Source organism: Thermobia domestica, chromosome 11 (genome assembly GCF_964235325.1).
Source record: "Thermobia domestica chromosome 11, izTheDome1.hap1.1, whole genome shotgun sequence".
Taxonomy (NCBI): domain Eukaryota; kingdom Metazoa; phylum Arthropoda; class Insecta; order Zygentoma; family Lepismatidae; genus Thermobia; species Thermobia domestica.
Window position 1 is genome coordinate 182,635,698 of NC_137464.1, and position 13,341 is coordinate 182,649,038.

The window sequence follows — 13,341 nt, forward strand, 5'->3', positions numbered from 1 at the left end:
ATAATAATATAACGGAATAACAGAATTACAATACCAATTACGTAAAACCTTCCAACAAAGAAAAAACAATTGCCACAACGGGATTCAAACCCAGGTCTCTACTATAGGGAGTTTTATGCTTTAATACTATGTTAACAATTCCTCATACAAGGATGAGAAAATAAACTAGTTGTTACAGAAGATTAAAATAGAACTTTCTTTTCCTACATGTGTTGATACAATTCAAAGAATAAGAAAATAATTTCTGCCGTCTTTTCTTTTTTGGAAATTAGAAGTTAAAGTAGGGAAGAATAGTAGTAATGTAAATATGGACCATCGATAAAAACGATTAGGTAGCCTCAACTTAAAGAACGTTTCATGATATTTTCCTCATTGACGAATGTCTATATAACTTGTTTTTTTTAGTTAAAGAAGAAAATCTTGAGTAAGTCATTGTGACAATACAAAAGGAACGTCTCCTTATACGAGCATTAGTATCTTATGTATAGTTTTACATGCAACGATTTTAACTAGCTAATACTTTACGTGGAAGATGAAGTGATGCGGTAGGAAGTGGTCAGCACATTGAATTCCTTTTCGTCGGACCCGGGTTCAACTCCCGGTCAGGTTGAAGCTTTTTCAAATGCTTCAATATCAATGCATACTGAGTGTGAAAGGCAAGATCTTCTCCTCTCCAGAAAGAAAAAAAACGTTGGGATGAGGAGAATTGGAGAAGGTCTGTCAATGGAGGCAATCATTTAGAAACTTATTTCCAGCAGTTGTTTTAGATTTGATATTTTCATCTACTTTCAAGCATTTTCTAATTCACGTATGGTCAGTATTTTTATTTCTCTGAACATACAGTATATAACGAAATAATACATTACATTCACAGCAATATTGAGAATAATATGTGGTGTTCATTGGACAACACGCTTTGAATTATGGAGATTAGTGATGAGCAAATGCAAGACTAAGACCAAGACCGGGGTGGTCTTGGTCTTGGTCTTGCACATCCAGTCTTGGTCTTGGTCTTGCTCTGGAACCCTTGGTCTTGGTCTTGGACTTGAAAGTCTTGCTTTTTTTAAAGAAAATATGCTTTTCATAGGTAAATTTTACTATGGATATAAGGGATAATAGACTCTACAATGCGCCAATAGTAACGGAAATACAATGTATGTTTCTAAATTTAATATAGTTTAACTTCGTGTAAGTATGATGATAGTGTACAACATAGGTGATGACCTTTATTTTTTAATGTGCCCATGCTTCACTACTTATAAGATGAATCACAACGTTTCGTAATCTGTTTATATTTTTTTTAACAGATTCAACACTCCTTTGGTTCCCAAACTGGGGAGGCTACCCCTGAGACGCATGAAAGAAAATTAAGACGGCACAGATTATTGAAATACCATGAATTGCAATTGCAAAACTATTTTTACACTCTAAAGGCGTCAGATTTTTCTTTTCAAAAACGATTAGCTAATCCTTGTATTAAACAAACTTCCAATTATATATTGAGATTTTGTTTTACTGATTCCAATATGCACTCTATGGGGCAGAAACATTGACATTACGCAAAAGCGATTAAAAGATTGCAGGCTTTCGAAACATGAGCATAGAGAAAAAAGGATGGAATTAACTCTGTAGAACGGAAAACGAATAAGAAGGTGTTAGAAATATTAGCAGTAGGGAAAAAAAATAACTTTAGAAATTGCTAAGAAGAGGAAGAGGAACTTGTTAGGATATTGCCTGAAGAGGAACTGTATTATGAGGGACGTGCTAGAGGGTATTATGGAAGGAAAGAGAGGGAGGGAGCGAAGGAGACTAGTTAAACGAAGGTATTAAAACAGAAAATTGCTACATCAAGACGAAGAGACTAGCTGAGGACCACGGAACGTCGAACCTTCTCAGTTGCAGCAAGTAACCTACCAATAACAGCAGAATAGCTATTATGATGATGATTATATAATTTAGCAATATTGACCAAAAAGAGAGAGAGAGATAAAATTAAAAAAAATAATTATTACAATCAAACCTCTTAATACTTTAGTGAAAACTGAAAACGACTCAACTGTCTATGTCTTTTGCGTAAACTCAATGTATACTAGGAATGCAATGTATATACCCGATTGCAATGAAATGAGCTGAGCGAGCTTAAACTACGTAATCAGGAAGCGTTTTTCGGTGATTATTCCTCGATGGTACATCGGATTTTTGATTTCGACCTATGTTGTCACTCAGCACGACATACTCTATCAGCGTGCTAAGTTTGGTTGAGATCGGCCAAACGGTCTAGGAGGAGTTCGCGGACAACCAAACGGCTAACCCGAGTATAAGAGCTTCGCTTCGCTCAACTCAACTAGGAATGCAATGGATATACCCGATTGCAATGAAATGAGCTGAGCGAGCTTAAACTACGTAATCAGGAAGCGTTTTTCGGTGATTATTCCTCGATGGTACATCGGATTTTTGATTTCGACCTATGTTGTCACTCAGCACGACATACTCTATCAGCGTGCTAAGTTTGGTTGAGATCGGCCAAACGGTCTAGGAGGAGTTCGCGGACAACCAAACGGCTAACCCGAGTATAAGAGCTTCGCTTCGCTCAGCTCAATAAATACTTTTGACCTGTATTAGAAATACAAAATAACGACATCAAACTCCAAGTTATTTGAAGTCTCACTTGTGAATATGGATTACTAGTATCAATTACCCACTTCGTTGGGTTAAAGTAAAATAATAATAATAATAATAATAATAATAATAATAATAATAATAATAATAATAATAATAATAATAATAATAATAATAATAATAATAATATTTCGTTAGTCAGTCACTTTTTACTATTGATAAAACGCTCTCTGATATCGGTCTTTTTCGATTATTTTTATATTTCTCTCCCCTCCTCCTCCCCAAGTTGCGGGCTTGAATTTGGATTTAAACGACATCAGAAGTGTCACTGTTCGTCTCAGAGACCCCAAAAATATGGATTCGGCACTAATATCAGTCATTTTCAATAAACTTATATCTATCTATCTATCTATCTATCTATCTATATCTATATCTATATATATATATATATATATATATATATATATATATATATAGAGAGAGAGAGAGAGAGAGAGAGAGAGAGAGAGATAGGATACTCCTCCCCCCATGTTGCGAAGCACGGCATCGGAAGTGTCATTGTTCATCTCAATGACCTCGAAAACCATGAGTTCGACATTCATAATGGCCATTTTCAATAATTTTTATATATCTCGTTCCTTCCCCAAGTTGTGGTGCTGAATTTGCATGTAAACGGGATCGGAAGTATCACTTTCACCTTAACGACGCCGAAAACTATGGATTCGACACTAATATTTGGTCATTTTTGATCATTATTATGTATCTCCGTCTCCCCCAAGTTACGAGACTGAATTTGGCCATAAACGGTATCGGAAGTGTTAGTATTCAACTCAGCAACCTCGAAAACTATGGATTCGAACTAATATTCGTCATTTTCCATCATTTTTATCTCTCTTCCCTTCCCTCCGCCAAGCTACGGGGCTGAATTTTGATTTAAACAGCATCGGAAGTGTCACTGTTTGTGTCAGCGACCCTCAAAACTACAGATTCCATTTTAATATCGGTCATTTTCGATCATTTTTAAATATCTTTCCCTCCCCCTCCCCTAAACTGCCCCGTCAAAATGATAGACCCTATGACAGAAACCATCTCAGGTCCGATCTCCTCATCTATGTTGAAAATGAGATCGAGTTCGGTCGGGTGGCTCAACAGTCATTGAATTTTATCAATCTGTGTACATTTTCCACCTCTCCCCCTCCCGTAAGTTCTACCGTCAAAGTGATTTGATAAAAAAAAAAAAAAAACATCCCAAGTCAGAACCTCATCCCACACCCCAAGTCACAAAGACAGTTACTTATATTTTTATTTTTTAGATATATCTTCCTCCTCCCCCTCCTCTACGTTGCACGTCAAAGTAAAATGATAAAAATCGCTCCAGGTCCGAATTTAATCAATGTTAAAAATTTGATCAAGATCGGTCGGGTGTTTCAAAAGTTATTAAGTTCTATTTTATATATATATGTATATCCTCCCCTCCTTCTCCCCTAGGTTCTACCATCAAAGTGAAACATATTCTAAAAAAAAAAAAAAAAAAAAACTTTCCAGGACCGAACTTCATACATGTCAAAAATTTGATTGAGATCGGTTCAAGAGTTATTGTCGCAAACTTAGTCACTTTTATTTTTTATTTATATTGATTTTTGTACATCTCCTCCTCCTCCCCTACGTTGCTCCGTCAAAGTTAATTGACAGATAACATTCCAGGTGGTTCAAGAGATTAGGAGTCACAAAAATAGTCACTTTCAATTTTATAATATAAATTTATTTTGTAGTATAATGTTATTTCGCTCAATCATCGATGTGCCGTATATCTAAGGAGGCTAAAAGTTATATTGATAAACAATTATTCAACGCATAAGCATCCGCCCATGAAATCAAACTTGCGGTCACATGCACTAAGTTTTTGTCAATGTCATGAAAATGTTATTTCGATATTAATTTTATGAGCACACATTAAAAATTTCCAACGGAAGCTTGAGTCCCGGAGCCAAGGCCATACCCATGTAGTCAGCACCTATGGTTACGGAATTACCGATATTCAACACTACATTTCTCTTCAGTTTTGGAAGAACACCACTAGTATGTTTTAAAATGAAATGAAGTATATAGTTTAAAGTCCCACGTTATTCACCAAGGCTAATGGAGATGGTAATGATGAGAAATGACTGAAATGGTAGAATGAAGAAAGTAGAAGAAAACGGGAAAACGCCGAGGAAATCCACTCACACAGTGTTTGTCCACCAAAAAAGCTCACATGGCGCAAGATGACACCTATGTGGCTTGCAAATGAGCAATAGCTACAGAAAACGGGAACAAGGAATTCAGAAAACGACATACTGTAGCTATATGCTACAGGGGCAGATCCACTCACACGGATTGCATAAACCACTGGGAACACATTCACTCCAGCAGCATTTTACTGAAGCCAAGAGATACATCCCTTTCTTTTTTACATTCTATATAAAAAAAAATCAAGTAGTGCCGTACTTGTGCAAGACTCTTGCGCAAGAGTCTTGGTCTTGGTCTTGGTCTTGGTCTTGCATCGGGATTCCTGGTCTTGGTCTTGGTCTTGCATGCAAGACTCTTGCAAAAACTGCAAGACCAAGACTCTTGCGCTCATCACTAAAATGGAGAACTGTTTCGTGCGTCATCTAGTTACAATTTTCCTTGCATAAAGACCTGAGTCAGTGCTACCAACTGCTGTCAGAGGCGAGAAAAGTTAAGTGTAATTTGGGTTGCATCTGTCCAGGTGTTCTCACAACTGAAAATTATGTGGTCCTCAAGTAATGGAATTAGAGCAATAAGGGGGGAGATACTTTTGCTGGTTGCTGTATATATCTACACCTTGAACGATACACATTAATAGTCGTACGGATAGGAGCGGACGTTGATGTGGAGTTTATTTGGTTGAAATCAGGACCTTTCCCCATAATTCTCAAGTTTATAATGACATTTTAATCATTGTTATGTCTTTCTCTAATGGGCTTTCTTGTTATTTTTAAAAGGCAAATCCTTCCCCATTTTTTTCTGGGTACAACCTTATTGCTATATGCGTGAGGTTTTTTATTTTTTAATTTTCGTTTTATTGTTAAGGGTTGCAAAGAAAGAACTTAGCTGCGAAACATCTGAAATCTTTCTTTCTTTTTTTTTTCTTTTTTTAGAGAGAAGCACTCAAACTATTCAACTAAGAAAAAGGAAATTTGAGAGAGACTTTTTTTTTTTTATGAAGTTCGTGTTTTGGTTTTTAAGAAGAAGAATTTTCCAGCGACTTCTCAAACACCAGCCAACACCAACGAAAACGTAACAGAAAGCATAACAAAAGATGTAGAAAATGGGAGAGAAACAAGAAATAAAGGAGTTTCATTTGAGATTGGATCTTTGAAACGAAGCGTACTGTGTTTTTTGTTGATTTGGTTTTTCGAAGAGGGAGATTTTCATTACTTTCTTCGGCTTTCGTTACTAACATAAGAAGAAGAAAACTGGTACTATTACCAACTACTTCACATTATCTCCTTTGTAAGCTGTAAAGATAAAGAAAGTCAAGGAATAATAATAAAAATAAAGCACTATCGAAAACTTCCATCTTGCTTCAATATTACTATTTTTACTACCATCCCGTCTGTGATTCTGTAAGCATCTTACCCTATTCAAATTGATATACCCTCCCAAAGGAATGACAGATTCTTCTTCGTAATTAAAAAGCAAGGTATGCGCTTGGAAAAATGCTTTTTTAAAAGTCTTTTGGTTGATGCTTGTGGTATTTGAAATGAAGTCGCTGTTTAGACACCGATACAATGTGCACATTCGAACTACACTGTTGTCTCATCAACTTCATCACGATAGGAGCCCTACACAGTGAAGATAAATAAAAGATTCTGTCAAGAGACAGTTCCCACAACTATTATTTTAGCGTATATACCAGTATATGAGAAAGAATACATATACAGTGGTATTTATAGTGTGAATTAAAGGAAACAAATTTTATATTTTATTTGTTGGGACAACACAATTTAACTAATTACCTTACTTATGCTATGACTGCAGCTAAAGTTTGCCAAACGACATATCTATTTGAAATTTTGTGTATTTTCTTTGATTTCCAAACAGAAGAGATCCCTTACCTTTTTATACGTATATTTGTTATAAGTAAGTATAAGTAATCAGTGTTGTATCCAGCAAGTGTTCATGACTTTTTCAGATGGCACAGACTTCTACATACTTATAGTAAACTAAAAGTCTTTTTCCAGACCATGAAAATATTAATAATTTAACATACTTCAGTACACGAGGTGCATCCAAAAAATAAGTTCCGAAAGTGACATAAGATGGCACGAGTGGCCAAAATGGAACGTGCTTGCTTTAAAGTGGATTCAGGATTACTTACCCATAACCTAACACAAGCGGATCCGTGATCTCCCGCCGAGTACGAGGCTCACGTAGTAATCAAATCTATCTACGCTAAGAGTCTGTCAGCAAGACCACCAGCAATTACGTGAAATGTATGGATCAAATTCAATCAGTTGAAAGTATGATCAGAACATGGTATTAACAATTCGAACATGGTATTAACAATTACCAATGTGCACAACGAACGAACACCGTAGTGGCCGACCGTCCACGGGTAGGCTTGAATCGGGGGAAAGTATGCAGTGAGCAATTCTACAGAAAGAGCGCTTCACAGTATGCGAATTCTTGAGTTAGTTTCCGCAGATATCTAGCTCCCTGCTGCAAGAGATCGTCAACCAGTGACGCCAGATTCACAAATTGTGTGCTAAACAACTGACAACAGAGCACAAGAAGAAGCGCCCAGTGTCCACTTTCATCTTCCTGCTGCATTTCCACCAGGAATGTGATCAGTTCCTCGATCGCAGCGTCACCAAGGACGAAACATGGGTGTTCTACATGACCTTGCCCTAAGTTCCTACCTCGCGTCCAATGACGTCCAATGGCGTCCTGTCCTCCTTCTGAAGCAATATCTGGCCGAGTAACGTTTCAATAGTGTAGCTAAATTGCAGACACTTATGGCATTCTGGTTCCAGTTATTGGCGGAAGAACTCTTTGACAACGAACAGTGCCGCATTACAACAATGTCTCAACAAGGATGATGTTGAAATGTAGGTAATATATTAATAATTCCACATTAATAAAATCAGTTTCCTTTGATGTTCATCTTTCATATTATAGTCCATCAGAACTTACTTTCTAGATGCGCCTCATATATTATACATATAGATATTATTAAATTTTTACCAAAAGTTGTTCATTTTATATCCGATCGATTTAGCGACACTGATATCACCTGAGTAATTGCATGAGAAATATGAAAAATTTATTTTTTATCCGCGTAGTGTCCCACCTTCGAGATACCGGAGTATCATGTTGGTGCTAGTGAAATGCAGCCGCAAGTGAACCGTTATTAGAAAGGGTAGTCCTACAATACTGCTTTATTCCACAAATTTTTTCGTAAAACCTAATAATGAAACAGTGCCAAGAAAATGTTTAACCATCGGAGAGAGCATACCAAAATATTGTGGCCAATCAAACTCAAATCGAACCTAGGTAGAAACATTCGCCAAAAAAGAAAAACATAAAACGAAATCTTTGAGTTTTACATCCCACACTTATGCCGGTTAGGCTAAAGAAGACGGCGATTATGAGAAATGAATGAAATGGTGGAATGAAGAAAGTGGGACGAAACGGGAGAACCCGAGAAAACCCACGAGCATGGTGTTTGTCCACCACGCCAAAAAAGAGGTCCGTTTGAGTTTTTTTAGTGAAAATGTAGCCCGAAAATTTTGGGGGATTTTTTGTCAACTGGCATGTCAAGAGAAACCAGTACCTCATCGTGATATAGCCAACGTCAAGCTTAGTACACAGTTAGCCACGGCCAACGGGCGTACATAACTTCCTCCTGAGCCACATTGCTGAATGTGAGACAGACTGTCCCAAAATGTATCGTGGCAGACATAAATCATTGATCAGGTAATGGCGACTGCTTTGAAACAAATGCTGAGTGTTAGAATTAAATCTGACATATCTGTAGTTTGGTGCGGAGAAGAAACAAACTTCTAAACCAAGGTTTAAGAACAACTCAAGTTATTATATAAACTATGCCGAAGATAATTGACTTATACCTATATCATGATTAAAGAAATTCGAAAGACGTTTTGAAATGAAGAAAAGTAACATACAACGCTGCAAGCGGAGGCAAAGAAACCTAACGTAACCACACTAAAGACGAATTATTTACCGCGTAGTGATCGTGGTTCAGTGGTCAAGGCGCTCGACCAGTAATCTGGAATTTCTTGGATCAAATCTCCGTCTGGAAAGTATTTTTCATTCTTACTTTAGCATTTTTGGTGGCGATGACACATGTTTTATTATCTTCAGATATGTGAATAGTCGGACGTTTCAATACTTGAACTAAGGAATAATAATCAACGAATTATTATTATTATTATCTCGTACGAGATTAAAAGCTAGGAGCTAATTATCGCTCAGGTCATACCATTACAAGCAGAAACGTGCCATTTGGCAAGAATATTTCGGTTTTGTTTAATGGTGCCCACAAGAAGAGGAATTTCTAATCTCATTTCTAAAACAAACAAAATAACATGAGTATTAACATTATATACTGTATTCGAGACGGGACAAGGCTAACTCAATTTATCGTTTCGCTTTGGAGATGAGAATCGAGACGAGACGAAAAGTATCGTAAACATTTCTCTACTTGTCTCGATTCTCGAAATAGTGTATGTCCATTCTTTAAGTAACAACTACTCTGTAGACTGAATCTTATAGCCTATAGGCTATTTTGTTACTTTGTATTTCAGAGCTCATTGAATTATGGTCTGTGTAGGTATTTTTGTAGCAAATCTTATATAATTACCTCCGCATATCCTAAAAATTAGTTTATTATATTTATATGCCTTACTGTTGAGTGATATTCAGTTATTTTTATTACAGTTATTTTCCCTAAGACACAGTAGAATGCTTTGTACACGAAACTTTTCTGGAATGCTTTCGTTTAAAATTTGGGTAGTTACAGAGGTGTGTCTTAAAGGTACGGAACCACTTCCCCGAAATCCCTACTTTTAACTAATAAAAGTTTGCCAAATTTTAGAGCAACTTTAAAACTATTATTATTATTATTATTATTATTATTATTATTATTATTATTATTATTAATAATAATAATAATAATAATAATAATAATAATAGTAAGACTAGTAGTAGTAGTAGTAGTAGTAGTAGGAATGGGTTAGAAGCCCCGCAGGGCTCTTTTTGTTCCACCTTGACTGCCGTGATATAAATTTAACTTTAACTGCTTCTTAAATGTTCTTCCTCTCCAATTCCAACAAAGTGACAATTTTCTTCTATTACTATTATAATACACAATACATACACCAGAAGGTTTGGATAATCATAAACTGCAAACAATCAGAAACGTGTTTTGTTTATATGGCTATGGTCGAGGGTGAAAAAACATGCTGTTCAGAAGATGCTGTCTACAATGATGCTGTCTAGTGAGCAGAGTGGGTCATGATGGGTCGCAGTAGGTCACGGTGAGTGGTTGGTCTCTGTGGGTCATGGTGAGTGGTGGGTCACGGTTGGTGGTGGGCCATAGTGGGTCACATACTGTTGACCTATGACTCACTGACCCACTCAGAAAACTCGACACACTTGATCCACCGACCAACTGACCCAATCTAACTCTGGTGGAACACGTCCCGTACCTACATTGTAGTTGATGTTACTATTGTCTCGTAAAATCAATACTATTGTATCCTGAAATTTGGAAATAATACCCCTATAGTCCGCTCTCCGCCCAAATATATATATATATATATATATATATATATATATATATATATATATATATATATAGTGTGTTCCAAAAAACAAAGACAACATTTGGGGGTTGATTCCTGACACCAATACAACATAAAAAGTATAGACCAACGTTGGTGCACAAATGCTTCCTTTCGAAGTTATAGGCTGCCAAAAACATGAAAAAATTAACTTTAAAAGGCCCATAGCTCCAAAACAATGGGACACGTTTCAGACAATTTACGGACGTGTCCACGACCACGATACTGTCCATCTCAAGCATACTTGCCTTGGGAACGAACTTACTTACCTTGATTTGGGACTTTAAAATTTTCATCCGTTTTTCCACTGAAAAGTATCGATAATTCTACAAGGAAATAATTAGGCCATGATAATTTAATTCAAATTCATCGTAATTTTACCCATGACAAACACTTTATCATTTTATATCGTAAAGGTCAGATCCATCGTTATTGCAACAGGGCGGTGCTTGAGAGATGGACCGTAGAAATTCAAACTCCGATTAGTTAGAATTTCACAACCTGGTTTTATTAAAGTGTAAACTCTTTAGTCGGGAGAGAAGAGGCCGTGGATCACGTGTCAGAGTTGACGATATGTTTTGGTGGGTCAGTGGTTCATGATAGATGGTGGGTCGCAGTGGGTCATAGTGGGTGGAAGGTCAGAGTGGGTCACGGTGTGTGGGGGGTCATGATGGATCATGGGTCAAACTGGGTCACGGTGGGTGGTTGGCCAATGTTTCGTGGGTCAAGTTTTCATTGAGCCATGCCATCTCTGGTCGGTTAACTGGTTTGGGTTCGTTTTAAGCTTGAAACAGAATGTGTCCGTTTATTTCAGAAAATGAACCGTAATTTGTTTGAAAACACAAAATGGTACATACCATAGAAAATACTACACTTTTTCGGTTCGGATTGGTTTGGGTTAACGGCTTGAAAACGTAGTCTTTACATTTAATGTCCCATGATTATGCCTGTTCGGTTGAGGAAGACTATGATTAAACCAAGTGAATTAGGATGGACGAATTGGTGGAATAAGAAAGTGGAATGTCAAGAGAAAGCCCACGAGAACGATGTTGTCCGTCTCATGCTTACTTCCCTTGGGAACGAACCAGGTACCCCACCCATCAGACCGTTTAGTAGGCGGGGTCTCACTTTTGATTCTCGGTGGGAGAGCCTTTGAAATATTAAATGTACTCGATATATCTGTGTTCGTGTCTCTATCGTTCAAGGTTACTGGAAATAACTCTAAAACGACAACAACCGAATATAATAGAGATAAGTTACGGAGATATTTTCGGTGAATCACAAACAAAGAGTGATCTGACGCACCAGGTTCTAGTTAATGATTCGAATTACTCTTAAGACCACTTCCTCCTTTATGTTCTTGCATGTTCCTAAGTCTTTTTTAATTTAAATTTGAATTCTCTGGACTATAATATTTTATTATAACCGAAATTAGGGATGCGCACGAGACAAGATTTGTGGCTGTTTCGTCTCGAAAATGTGCTGTAAAAGTCATGTCTCGACTCAAAAAATGTATATTTCTCTATTGGAAGAGCCGTGTCTCGACTCGAATTTTGTCAGGAAAATCCTGTCTCGATTCGTCTCGTGCGCATCCCTAACCGAAATCAGTGTTTCATCGTTGATAAAATATTGGAATCGTAAAGATTTGCAATTTGCTACATACACAAGTGTTTCTTGAATCTTACTTAAAGAAGCAGTTTTAGGGTAGTGGCTTGAGCATTCGTTTCGTAATTTAGGGGTGCGTGGTTCCTTTCCCGCCGAGGAAATTAAGAAAAATTTTATAATTTACAATGTTGATATTTCTGACGTATAATAATATGAAAAACAGTCAATTTCCCTAGTTCTTACAAGTTAGAGTTGAAACGACTTCTATCACGGGGTAAATACTGACAACATGAGGTCACAGTCTACAATCTCGATTCGTACTCTCTGAAAACAGCGTATTTAGCAAACAATTCATGAATACATAATGTATGGGTCATAAATGTGTCTGAAACGCTATTTGCATTTTAATAGGACGTAATATTGAGGTCTCAAATATTCAGTAATAATAATAATAATAATAATAATAATAATAATAATAATAATAATAATAATAATAATAATAATAATAATAATAATATAGAAGACAAATTCCGTGTGGGGACAGATTGTATGAAAATCTGTATAATCGCCCCTAGTGTTAGGCAAAAGTTACAAAATTGTTGAGATTGGAGAGAAGTGTCAGGACCATCAGGACATACCCTCTGCATACGTCCCTACAACTAGCTAAATGTTAAACAGCAATGTTTCCAGGCAGATGTAAAAAGTAATGCTACTGAACTCACAAGAGCCCTACGAAAATTTGTTTTTAAGTAATGGTTAAGCCGGCTAAGCTACAGAAAAAGTCGATGATGAGAAAGAAAGAAATATTGGAATAAAGAAAGTGATAGGAAGCGGAGCCCGGAGAAAACCTACACACGCGGCGTTTGTTCAGCACAATGTCCACTAGGCAGGAGCTGGGTAGAAGAGGGTGAACCATTAGATTCACAACACTTAATAATAATAATAATAATAATAATAATAATAATAATAATAATAATAATGGTATTAAAAGTTTTAAAGTTGCCCTAAAATTTGGTAAAACTTACTTAAAAGTAGAGATTTCGGGGAAGGGATTCCGTAACTTCATGACAAACCTCTGCAACTACGCAAATTTTAAAAGAAAGCGTTCCACTGAAGTTTCATGTAGGAAGTATTCTACTGTATGTTTTAAGTAAAATGACTGTAATAAAAATAACTGAATATCACTCAACAGTAAGGCATATAATAAACTAATTTTTAGGATATGCGCAGGTAATTATAAAAGCTT

At 36.6% G+C, this 13,341-nt stretch overlaps 1 long non-coding RNA gene across 1 annotated transcript in view; it reads right to left on the reverse strand.

Annotated features, from left to right (window-relative positions):
- The window catches only part of LOC145663714 (uncharacterized), a 39,117-nt gene that overhangs the window by 5,618 nt on the left and 20,158 nt on the right, over positions 1 to 13,341 (reverse strand). The gene's annotated exons all lie outside the window — the stretch shown is intronic.